Source organism: Anabrus simplex, chromosome 2, assembly GCF_040414725.1.
Source record: "Anabrus simplex isolate iqAnaSimp1 chromosome 2, ASM4041472v1, whole genome shotgun sequence".
Lineage (NCBI taxonomy): Eukaryota > Metazoa > Arthropoda > Insecta > Orthoptera > Tettigoniidae > Anabrus > Anabrus simplex.
This window is the reverse complement of record NC_090266.1, coordinates 187,094,285-187,108,488: the sequence shown is the minus strand read 5'-3', so window position 1 is coordinate 187,108,488 and position 14,204 is coordinate 187,094,285.

Below are 14,204 nucleotides of genomic sequence, written 5' to 3'. Positions count from 1 at the left end.
TTGCCTATCCCGGACGAGCCCCCAGTTAAGTTTGTAGCTTTTTACGGCTAACGGTCCCTCGAATTCGAACCGTGTCTGCGTGTTCCTTAACTCAGAAAGGATTGAAGACTTTTTTGTAGAATAACTTTTTATTACAAGTAGAAAGGTCCGGTTGCTAATTACAAAGTTGCTTACATGGTCTGCTTATAGCATAAGACCAGCAGCGTGTCACGTTTGTGACCGTCGTGTACTGCACAGAACAGTGGTGAAGAGAATGAACCTCGAGTAGGGATTCCTTCCTCCATTTATACTATCTTAATGTACAAAGATCAATACAGTCATAACAGCAAGAGGCTGTTATGACCAACAGCCCTCATGACGCATGGGGTACAATGGTCAGTGCGAGTCATGATGTTGGTTCTCCAGTGAGTAACCACCTCATGACTGGCCTTTACAAAGTTTGTCCTGACTCACAGGGAGAGTCATGTTATTTGTGAAATATGTCTTATGATTAATATATATACAGATCTGAGTAATATCTTACAGCTTGGAACCTTTCAGACAATACATTAAAATGAATATTCCTGTGAATTAGCAGGAATATTAGATACAGGTGATATTTCGGGCAAGGAATATAACTCTCTTACTTATTGCGTGCCTTACCTTTCAGAAAGCCCTTTTCTTCATACATCATTTCAAGTCAATTCTTACCTGCAACAAATGAGAAACTACTGTAATTTCACGAGAGATCAAGAGAGAAATAATGGGAGTAAACACTATGTAAAATATGCCCTAATTTGTGGAATCTTCTTGATATCACCCTGAGAGAGCAGCATACAGTCATAATACTACAATTTGAAATGGCAAGCGAGATATCGATCAGTAATGATGCCATGAGGGGTTTTGTATGCACGAACATGGGAAGTACATGCACATCAACGCCAATAACAATCTCTAATATTTCTCTCCACTCCAGACCAGAATAAAGGAAACATAAAATACGCAGCGACGGGTAGAAATAACGTTCGGAAGAAAACTACCGTCACCTGCAGTGCTTCTGAAAATCTACAGCAACTGAACGTCCCTTAAGCAAATAAATGTATAATATCTTTCGATTCAGGTCTTAGTGAATAATTTTAATTCTGGTTGTTAGAGGCATAATAGTTGCAATAAAGGATGTAATTAAACACAAAATGATATGTTTCGTCAAATCAAGTGGTCATCCTTAGCGACATCAAATCACATTTAAAACCACACTAAAAACATATATACTAGTGTTATGTACAGGCACTATACGAATCGTAAACTAATTAATGTGCGGAAAGAAAAATGTGTTAAATGTTTACAACTTACGAATATGCTAGTACAGTGTTTTTCAAACTATGGTCCGCACACCACAAGTGATCCTCTGAGATTTAACATGTACATTGTAAAAAAACCGAGCATTTGTCTGATAAAGACAGACGAAATCACTCTAAGAGTTCAGCACAACAAAGAAACGGGATTTTGTTGAAAAAGGTTTTTTGTTTATTAAAACATTTTAAAACTCCTTTTATAGCTTTATGGGCTTTAAAATTCTACGCAGCTTCCATACATCTCTTTCTCACCCAGGATTGACAATGTATGTAATTTATGATACTACCTAATTACTCCACTGTGATCTAAAAAGAGACAGAATTAGACCTACTCTTGCAAAAGGTTTTTATATGTGAACACTAGCAGTTACCCGCGGCTACGCTCACATGGAATTCGTATTTTGATAAAAGTAATCTTCTTCGATACTGTACTGAGACATTATCTGAAAATCCCTAAAGTATAAAAACTCACCGAAAAATTCAGTTTCGTTTACCCCAGAAACTCTTTGCAAACCAAGTTTGTGGGATTGCCTTTTGGGTCTAAGATGACCATGTAACATACGCGTACATATGAGAAACAATCTTCTCTCAAGTAAAAAAAAATATATATGTTTCTCTATTTTTAAGGAGATTCCAAATACCACTTTCCACGTCTGTAACATCTTCAGTTTTTGAGATATAAGCACCCTAATAAAAAAATTATTCAACTCTTCTTTCACTTCTTTTCACCCCCATTATGTGCCTTTTCCGAAAATATAAAATATGTTTTCCTGTGTATTCAAAGGACTTCCCAAATACCAAGTTAACATGTTAAGTTTTAGCATATACTGTAGATAAACTGGTACTCATTTCAAAAATTCACACGTTTGTTACATTCTGTTCAGCCCCTTAAGTGAATTTTCCTAAAACAAAAAATGCGTTTTTCCCTATTTTTAATGGAGATTCAAAATACCAACTTTCACGTCTGTAACATCTTCAGTTTTGCTGATGATGATGCTTGTTGTTTTAAGGGGCCTAACATCGAAGGTCATCGGCCCCAGTCTTCAGTTTTTGGGATATAAGTACCGGTGTTCTTTTAAATAGAATTCAACTCCTTCATTACTTATTTTCAGCCCCTCCCCTTAAGTCAATTTTCCAAAAACAAAAAGTACGCGTTTCTTTCTTTTTAAAGGGGATTCCAAATACCAATTTTCACGCCTGTAACAACTTTAGTTTTTGATACACAAGTATCCTCATACAAAGAATTCAACCAAATTTTCAATTCATTCGCCCCCCCCCCCAAGTGGATTTTCGAAAACAAGAGTATACGTGTTTCTTTACTTTAAAGAATATTCCAAATACAAATTTTCATGACTGAAACTTCTTCAGCTTTTAAGATATAAGTATCCTCATAAAAATTCAAGTCCTTTTCCACCCCCACCCCCGTTAAATTGAGCCCCCTCAAAAATGCGTATTTCTTTATTTTTAAAGGAGATACCAGATACCAGACCACGTCTGTAACTTTCAGTTTTTGTGATATAAGTATCCTCATAAAAGGAATTCAAATATTTCACTTCCTTTCACTCTCCCCCTTAAGAGAATTTTCCGAAAACAAAAAATACGTGTTACTTTGTTTATAAAGGAGCTTCAAACACCAATTTTCAAGGCTGCAAGTGCTTCAATATTTGAGATATACGTGTCATGAAAGGAATTCAACTCCTTTTTATCTCCCCCGCCCCAGTTGATTTTCCCACAAAAAATCCATATTTCTTTATTTTTCAAGGAGATGCTAAATACCAATTATCACGTCTGTAAGAACTTAAGTCTATATTAGGTATAAGTATCTTCATACAAATAATTCAATTAATTTTCGATTCTTTCACCCCCCTATTATGGATTTTCCGAAATCAAAGGAATACTAGTTTCTTTACTTTTAAAGAAAATTTCAAATACCAATTTTCACGTATGCATCATCTTTAGTTTTGTGATTTAAGAATCCTCATAAAAGAATTCGATTAATTTATCAATTATTTCACCCCTTTAAGTGGATTTTCAGAAAACAAAGAATACATTTTTCTTTAATTTGAAAGGAGATACGAATTACCAATTTTCACTCCTTTAACATCTTCAGTTTTTGAAATATCAGTATTGTAATAAAAAGACCTCAACACCTTCTTCCATCCACTTATGTCCCACCCCCAGAAAGTGCTTTTGTTCCAAAAACAAAAATTACATGTTTATTTATTTCTAAAAGAAAAGAAAATTCCGATTTTCACTTCTGTAATATCTTACGTATTTGAGATATGCTCATTTTAAAAATTCACCCGCTTTTTTGGTTCCATTTAACTGGATTTTCAGAAAACAAATTATCTGTTTATTTTTACAGGAGATTCCAAATACAAATGTTTACGTCTGTAACATGTTACGCTTTCTAGATATACTGTAGATATCGTCTTTCTAAAAACTCGCCCCACTTTTGTCATTCCTGTTCATCCCCGATTAATTGGATTGTCCAAAAACAAAAACAAAAACAAAATACGTGTTGCTTTACTTTTAATGAGATTCCAAATACCGGTTTTCACGTGTGTAATGTCTTCAGTTTTTGAGATATAAGTATCTTCATAAAAGGTATGCAACCAATTTTTTACCTTTTTTCACCCCTCATAATGGGATTTTCCTGAAACAAAAAAATACGCGTTTCTTTATTTTTAAAGGAGATTCCAAATACCATTTCTTACGTGTGTAAACTTTTAAGTTCTCATATATAGATAAACTCATGTAAACTATTCACCTCCTTAGCAACGGTATATCAAGAAATCCTCTCTTAGCGAGTACCTCCAAAATTTATTTTATTTATAACCAGTAGTTTTGGCTCTGCGATGATGAATCAGTAGGTCAGTCAGTCAGTCAGTCAGTCAGTCAGTCAGTCAGTCAGTCAGTACAGGTTATTTTATATATACAAATATATAGATGTGTTGGGTACAACACAATTGCTATTCCTATTGTCTCTCTCGTCGACTCATTGACGAAGAAAGTTCATTACCGTTGCAAACATTTAAATTTTACTACTTTAATACATACGTTGTCGACAGTTCAGAAATGTTCATTGGTTTGTCCATACTCGGCTTGATATCCTTCTGTAGTTGTAAAATTTTCTTAGGTACGTTAATCAGTAGATGCGACCTGTGTTAAATAGTGCATATTATACATGATGGAAAACTGGCTACGATCCAAGACACTGAAAGGAAAGGAACGTGATCATGACACACTTCACGTGGGTAGTGCTATTGGTGCAGAAGTAGTCACTGAATCTGAAGTTAATATCAGCAGAATTCCGTACATCGAGTAGTACCAGTACAAATAAATACTTTTGAAAATACAGCAGGTACAGGAATTTCGATTTACTTAGCGCAGCGAGAAGGTGAACTAAAACGCCAGCACGTTGAGTGTTACGAAGTGCTTTCAAATTTGTGTTTTATACCCGCGAAAATTAAACGACACACTGAAACAGATCACGCAAGTATGAAGCGTAATGAAAATCTAGAGACTGTTTCTTTTTTTTTTTTACCGGGTCAGGAATGGAATGAACGAAGCCCCCATATCGCGGCGAGGACAGGTAACACGCCGGCTGCCGAGGCCTGTCGCACTCTTCTGGAGCAATGATTAATGCCTGACAGATAAAATGAAATTGTATTGGAGAGTGTTGCTGGAATGAAAGAAGACAGGGAAAATCGGAGCACGCCTCTGCTTTGTCCAGCGCAAAACTCACATCGAGTGACCGGGATTTGAACCACGAAACCTAGCGGTGATAGGCCAGCAAGCTTCCATCTGAGCCACGGAGGCTTGATATGAAGAGTAAACCAGTCAATTTTTCTATCAATGTCCAGAAATGCTCAGCAAGGAATTTAAAGTTTTTCTAATGTAGGTTTGACAACTAAAAAATCCTTGGAAACACGAAACACCATTCCAGAGCGAGACCTGAATACTTCCAGCTGCAGAAGCTACAATGAAAACGAAGTTTGCAAAAAATTATCAATGGACCTCACAAGATACAGTTACTCCTCGAGTTAATGATATGGCTAATAATTCACAATCTCAATTTATTAATATAGATAAGAAGAGTTCGTGTTATTCACTTCTGATAGACGAGAGAACAAATACTTCAAATAAAGCACATACATTGTGAAGTCAGAAATGATTTAAATAATAACATTCAAGAAGTTAGTCCAAGTCTTCGCAAACTTGTAATATTTCTTGTTAGGTATATGCAGGAGTATGAAAACGATTGGGAAAAAATGCGTGGATTTTTGTTCGGGCAGTGTTCGTACGCTCATCGATAGGCAAAATAGCGTTGTAATTAATGTCAGATACCATGTTTTATATGTTACTTGGACTCACTGTTTCATTCGCAGGGAAGCGTAGGTGGCCAGACGTTTGTCATCTAAATCGAAAGTCACGTTAGAAAGCAGCGTTAACATTTTGAACTTTATGAAGTGAAGGCCTCTGAGTAGCAGACTATTTTCAGTATTTACTATGATAAGGTTAGCGAGCTCAAGCAACTGCTATTACATTCTGAAGTTCGCTGGTAATTTTTTTTTTTTTTTTTTTTTTTGCTATTTGTTTTACGTCGCACCGACACAAATAGGTCTTATGGCGACTATGGGAGAGGAAAGGCCTAGGAATGGGAAGGAAGCGGCCGTGGCCTTAATTAAGGTACAGACCCAGCATTTGCCTGGTGTGAAAATGGGAAACCATGGAAAACCATCTTCAGGGCTGCCGACAGTGGGATAGGAACTCGCTGGTAATTGCGGCGTAAAGTGCTCACAACGCTCTTTGAATTAAGACAGAAAAACTTAGATTCATCGGAGATTATGTGTCACTCATTGTTGAAGAATTGAGGTAATGTGCAATGGTATGTCCTTCAGTCATTTTCTCAAAACTATATGACTTAAGACAGACGGATAGTCAATTAGATAGATAGATAGATAGATAGACAGATAGATATATAAAGTCTTTATTGGTGGTGAAATTAGGGCACAAAACACTCTCTTACGTTCAACCACTAGAAAATATTAATCTATATAATTGCCAATACAAATAATAATAATAATAATAATAATAATAATAATAATAATAATAATAATAATAATCTTTTTTGCTATTGGCTTTACGTCGCACCGACACAGATACGTCTTACGGCGACGATGGGACAGGAAAGGGCTAGGACTGGGAAGGAAGCGGCCGTGGCCTTAATTAAGGTACAGCCCCAGCATTTGCCTGGTGTGAAAATGGGAAACAACGGAAAACCATCTTCAGGGCTGCCGACAGTGGGGTTCGAACCCACTATCTCCCGAATACTGGATACCGGCCGCACTTAAGCGACTGCAGATATCGAGCTCGGTAATAATAATCTTACAATTTGCTTTATGTCGTACGGACACAGACACAGATAGGTTTTTATGGTGACGATGGGACAGGAAAGGGCTAGGAGTGGGAAGGAATCGACCGTGGCTTTGTTAAGGTACAGCACGAGCATTCCCTGGTGTTGAAACGGGAAACATCAAGCCACCTTCAGAGCTGCCGACAGTGGTATTCGAACCAACTATCTCCCGAATGCAAGCTGACAGCTACGTGACCCAAACCGCTTAGCCAATCGCTCGATAGTAATAACAATAATAATAAATCATATACAAATACTGTATTTAATATAATATACTAGCATTTTTACCCGTTCTTCGCACGGGAATTTGCAGTGGATTACATGTTACCTTCAGGAATGTATGCAAAGTAACACGACTCTATTGACACGTTTAATGCGACATGTTATAATGATATTTTCATACGAAAGTGCGTGATAAATATTATGAGGCTGAACAAAGTGAAGGGAGAATGATGACGATTTCCGAATTTATTGTACGGTACAGTTCCTGGTCCGACGTTGAGCGAAATTTTCCATGGTTCTCAGGTTGCATATTGTATCTATGACAACTAGCGTGGCGCTCTGACATTGATGATACCTCCACTAATATCTGTCCTATCGAAAAGAGTAAAAAGGAACTTTAGTTTTTTCCATTGCCCATCTTCAGGTGAGTAAAATGGCTCTATAGATTTCCCGTTGCCCATCTTCATATGACATGCACGACATGTCCGATGGGGCATAGACTAAAAATCCCAATTTTCTTAGTAATCAACTGCGTTGTTATACATCGTACGATAAATACGTACATGACATAAAGGAAGGGAAATAACATATTCTTAAAAGTTTGTTGCATACAGCCTTTTGATAGACCTAATACTAACGAAAATATTTCGGAATTATCTTCCTATAAATACGAATTCCGTGCAATCACCCTGCCATAATATACACCTGATAACACAATTCTGAGTGAGTAGAATCCAAATACGTAGTTTGGTTGAAAAAAGCCCAGCAGTTTTCCACTTTTAGGAATATACAAACAGATAGATAACAATACAAACAGACAGACACCATAGAGAAAAGTTCTACCTCATGTTACCTCGCTGTTCAGATATATTAGGTGGGGTTAATTTTCAAGCGGAGCGAAATACTATGCATCCTCTTATTTTATCATATTAAGGATCCTTCAAATAACTGTACGATTGAGAGAGTGTCTGTCTTTGGCTGCAGAGCATGAAGCCCGTAGAAAACAGTAATCTTCTCCGTCATTTGAAGAGTAAGCGAAGTTATGTACATAACAGAAATTATTTAAAATGAACTGGTTTTTAACATATAGTCTGCAGATTTTACATTTTGAAACCGTTCAATACCACGTTAATAGACATGCCACGAAGCCCAGTCAGATATATGTAGCCTACCGTTTTCCACAAAATTATATGAAGTATTAGGTTGCAAACGTATTTTTACGCACAGTCAGGGATACGAACGAAGTTGCGCGAGCTCGGAGGCAAGAGCCCCAGTTACGCAGACAGAGAGAGAAAATCTTTTTGAGTAAGCGCGACTTTGGTATTGCCACCGTCATCGTAGAAGAGAGACGGAAATATGACACAGCTCTCAGAAGGCTGGCTGTGTGAAAAGGCGTGGACAACTTAAAGCGTTTCAACTCAAGAAGTGGATATCACCACCAGCTTCCCACCTATTTCTTGGATACCAACCCAAAAATTTCGCATGCTATGCAATAATAATATTAATAAAAATAAAATTTCGTTACAAGCCCAGGAGAAGTATATGAAAGGAATAATAAACTCCGCTTAATTCGTCGTATTTAATAATATAGAGAAATAAGTTACTCCTCGAACGCATTCCTAATGACGTATTTAGATAACACCGCAGTGATGCGTGCCAGATGTCTTCAGTAGTATTCGTGACATAGAGCAGGGAATCCCCGTAACCCCCACCAACACGCGCCAAAACGTCAAAGAATGATTTAGCAATTACTATTAAACCTGCGATGCGATTTTGATGAACATAGATCAGTAGATAGAGGGTGTAGAGATCTATAATTTGAATATCCATTCGACCCCCGAACTTGATTACTAGCGGAGCGATTGTGTCAAAGTTGGAGGAGCTTTCCATTTCCAGGGCAAACTTCACCGATCTACTATAAAAGGAGCTCCCCCATGCCTGCGAATATCCATTCTATTCATGTTATTGAGTCTATTCAGTCATAAGTTATTCTTTGTCAGCCAGAGGCCTACGTATTTCATAGTGCAGCTTAAATGTTCCTATGGAGATCTACAATTATTGTGTGGTGGACGTGATTGATACCGACATCAGTACCCAGTGAAAGAGCGAATACAAATAACATAATTCTCAGGCTATGTAAATTAATTTCAATTATTGACTGGGTTATGTTATCTACAAATCGTCAATGAGCAGTGAAATATTCAGCATAAACAACCAATGATCATTGTGCCATAATTAGCTTATGTGCAGTTATTAGAAGCAGTAAATATCATAAAATAAATTTCGTCATATCATCCAGCGATGTGTGCCATAAGTGAAGAGTGACGCTCAGTTGGGGATAGATACGTTAGCGAATATATCTTTCTGTAACGAACGGGGCGCGAGTGGCGATCTTCAGAGACACTAATTGTTACTTGTAGTAGTCCATCTCGAGCTTGTGAGTGGTTACTACCATTGTCGCATTGCCTTGAAGTCAGATGAATATTGCTTCAAATAACCCGACGTTTATTTATGTTTACATGTGTGTGAGTATTCCTCGATCCCAGTGTCTACTTATTCTAGAATGCGCCTCCGTGCCGGCAATACACCTGAGTGGAGAGACAGCGTGGGATTTTCAATGGCTTGGAGGAAGTAATTTCTAGGACATCGTGGAGACAACGCGGAGCCTGTTATCCCAGGACCTTCTACTAGCGAGACGGCAATCATGGATAACTAAACACATAGGGGTATCTCCAGATGACAGCAGGTTACACACCAAAATGAAAAGCATATTCAAATGATTTCTTACCATGAATATCCGTCAAAGTCGCAGTAATATGTAAATTTAACCTTTGTGGATAAAGTCAGAAAAAATCACTTTGATTTCCTGCATAATGTGTAGGTAACGAGATGTACGAGTTTCAAAGGGGTATAGTTTTTCCTTATTAATTCTCTTCTTGTCATCAATGTCATTGTGGATTCATCACAACATTTATTTCCGGGAATCAACATGGACTAGTGTATAACGCCCTGTAGGTTGAATGTCTGTTTAGTGACGCACTATTATATGGGGTGAATTTAAATAATTCGTTAAATTTCCACAATATTTCCAATTACATTCATATGTTACGATCTTCTTAAATTCCAAACATAAATTTGTTCACGTACTTCACAATTTAAATTTGCATGGCTATAGACGTCCTCTTTTAGGTTATGGATCTTGTTAAGCGAACAAGATACGAATGCTCGAGGTGCGAACAACTAACTTAGCTAGATACGCGAGTGTGTGTAATGCTATATTTCAATCCATATTGTGGAGGGTCATCTGCATATTTTAGAAGATATCAGAATAGTGTGAATATTAAGTACCTGTGTTTGAAATTGAGGGCGATAGAAATGTTAGATGAAGAATGGGGAAGACAGAAAGATGATAATAATAATTATAATAGTAATAGAGGGGCTAGTACTGAATGTTGCTAAGGCATTAGATAAAATGAATGATATGTGAATAGTGCCCGTGGAGGTGCGCGCACACACTCAGCTGTTGAGGCTAGAGCGTGTCTTCGAGATGAGTGCTTCCTAGTAGAGGGGGGAGGAAGTGAAATTCCAGATCCTTAGATGTTTGTCACGTTAAGGAATGCCTTGCCGCTTGCACGCCCGTAAATGACAAAGAACATGTCGCTCATTTCAAACACCGTATTTAAATATTCAAGTGCTTAGTAATTGGTTTCGCAAGGTTATATTTTAATTGAGCCAGAGATGATGTATTCCCTCCAATTAGGATTTTTAACTAAAGTCGTAGTAGGGAATTTCAGCTAGCACCTCGAATCTAAGACGGCGTGGTTCAACACCCGGCTGGTATCGAAGTCCTCGTCTCAATACCAGAAGACATCTATGGGTTCATAGGTTCCGGAGAGCATTAAAGTGTATTATTATTTGTTTACAGGTATAATGCTGCACAATATTTATGTGTCATTGTTTATGCTGTATGTAAATTGTATGTTGTTTCATTTGTGGACTTACATGCTAACCTACATTGAAGTGTCCGCATTGTATATATTAATAGTAAATTTATTACCCCGGAGATACCCGTATACTCGGTAGTGTGTAATGTTTAATGTGATATTGTAAGAATTATTCTGGTAGGCGACGACCCGATTTTCATGACTGTGTAATTAATGGAGTAGATGGAGTGTACGTGTTAAAAACCATGTCCAAGATTTCGATTCTGTAAAAATTATTCACTGGAGGTGCCACTTTCTTTTCTTCATGTAATGTATGTTGTTATATCTCAGTATAGTGAATGTCGAAATAATATCAGTATTCAGATGAAAGGGACAGATCTATATTAAATTTGTTATGAAGTGTATTGTGTGTGGTGTTGAGTGTCTTTGTTTGGATTGGAAATGTCAGGATGAAATTCAGAAATGAATAACTAACTGACAAAAGCATTGAATGGCATTACCCATGTACTAAGGTTATGTGTATTATATTTTTGTTAAATTGCCACGCAGGCAGTTATGTGGCATATCTGGTGTGTATAAAATTTCTTAACCAACGATGTATCTTAGTGATTTAAATTATGTTGTGAATTCAGAAAAAAGCCATTCTTATTATTTAGTGGATTGCGTGTTCCCCTTACTATAGTGCCCTACTTTCGAGATATTTATCTCTCATGTATATTTATCGAACATAATCTCGACCCGTACACTCTGGAGCGTAGCCGTTGCGCTGAACGAAAGTACTGAGGATGGGACTTCCATGCCTGAGTTTGATTTTCGGAGTTCTTCATCCAAGAGATTCTATTCGTGGCCTAATTGTGAAGCAGGATTTCATACTTCGAACTCTGTCGATGCCCGGGACAGGTTCAATACAAAGTATAATGTAGAACAATATTGAAAGAAACACTTTTGGTCTTCCTATAAACTTCCAGTCTATTCAGTGATTCTTAAATTATATGCGTAGTGAAATCTGCTTCTTGATGAGTAGACTATACTCATAAATTCTAGCCGGTATAGTATCAATAATGTAAGACAAATTGAAAAAATCTCTTCTATTCTTCCGTTAAACCCCCAGACTATTCAGTGATTTTTAAATGATATTCATAACGAAACCTGTTCCTAGGTGAGTAGACTCTAAATATGAAGTTTGTTCGAGATATGTTCAATAGTACAAGAAATAATTGAAAAAAACTCTTCCAGTCTTCCTGTAAACCCCCATGCTATTTAGTGATTTTTAAATGATATGCATAATGAAACCTGCTCATAGATGAGTAGCCTGTAAGTCCACAGCCTATTTCCAGTCATTTGACAGGGTGAGTAATGGATTCTAGCGGCAATGATAGGAATCGTGTCGGCTACCGAAGCCTGTCGCACTCCTCTGGGGCAATGATCAATGACTGATAGATGAAATGAAATGATGTTGGAGAGTGTTGTTGGAATGAAAAATGACAGAGAAAACCGGAATACCAGGAGAGAAACCTGTCCCGCCTCCGCTTTGTCCAGCACAAATGTCACATGGAGTGACCGGGAGTTGAACCACGGAAGCCAACGGTGAGAGACCTGCTCGCTGCCGCCTGAGCCACGGAGGCGACCACTGTAAATATCAAGCGTAGGAGGAATATAATCAACAGTGTAAGAGAAAATGAAAAAGTATCTTCTGGTATTTGTATAAACCCCCAATCTATTCAGTGATTTGTAAATTATATGCATATATAAACCTGCGCTTACAAGAATAGACTCTAACTATAAAGTTATGTCGAGATATAATCAATAGTGTAAAGTAAATTTTGAAAAAAAACTCTACTTCGGTCTTCCTATAAATCCCCAGTCTATTAAGTGATTTTTAAATGATATGCATGTCAAAACTCGTACCTGTTTGAGTAGACTCTAAATATGTTGTTTGGTCGAGATAAAATCAATAGTATAAGAAAATATAGGAAAAACTCCTCTGCTCTTCCTATAAAACCCCAGTCTATTATGTGATTTTTAAATGATATGCATGTCAAAACTCGTACCTGGATGAGTAGGCTCTAAATATGAAGTTTGGTCGAGATAAAATCAATAGTATAAGAAAATATAGGGAAAACTCCTCTGCTCTTCCTATAAAGCCCCAGTCTATTATGTGATTTTTAAATGATATGCATGTCAAAACTCGTACCTGGATGAGTAGGCTCTTAATATGAAGTTTGGTCGAGATAAAATCAATAGTTTAAGAAAATATAGGGAAAACTCCTCTGCTCTTCCTATAAACCCCCAGTCTATTATGTGATTTTTAAATGAAATGTAAATCAATACCTGCTCCTGGATGAGCAGACTCTAAATATGAAGATTGGTCGAGATCTGTTTAGGCGTTTAACAACGATGGTGGAAAAAACAAAAGGACACGAACGCTAAAATCTACTGATACGATCTTGAATTGACCTGAAACTGGTAAATATATCAAAATTTGGCGAAATAAATGACATTACAGACAACGGAGCCGGTATAATTTTATTTATAACATAATAATACTAATTAAACCATTAATATTAGTAAGTAATAAATTCACAGGGTGAGTTGGTCGTGTGGTTAGGGGCGCGCGTCTGTGAGCTTGCATCCGGGAGATAGTGGGTTCGAACCCCACTGTCGGCAGCCCTGAAAATGGTTTTCCGTGGTTTCCCATTTTCCTACCAGGAAAATGCTGGGGCTGTACCTTAATTAAGGCCACGGCCGCTTCCTTCCCACTCCTAGGCCTTTCTTATCCTTTCGTCGCCATAAGACCTATCTGTGTCGGTGGGACGTAGAAAATAGCAAAAAATTAGTAAATCCTTAATTTTAGGTAACTAATATATGCCTGCACTTAAATTAAACAGCTACACAAAAACCAATCATTCATCTCATGAATTCATTCAACAATATTGTCTAGAAGTCAAGAGGATCTACTCAGCAAGGTTTGCGGTAAGTCACCTAAATTGTGATGAGAGGGAATGATCTTATTTATTGCAGGTAGAGAATTGCATACCCTGGACGCAGAAATTATGAAGGTGTGGTTGTAATTATAAGTGTGGTTTACAGGTATGGTAAGAATGGAGTAAGATCTAGTGTTGTAGTCATAATAAGACGAGAGGTAAGGAAAAGGTGAAGAAAGATATTTGGGAGTTGTAGTGGAAAGTATTTTGTGTACAAGTGACAACGTATTAAGTTCAAGGATCTATTGTACTCGAAGTAACAGCAGCTCCTTGATGTATAAACATCATATCGCAAATTCAA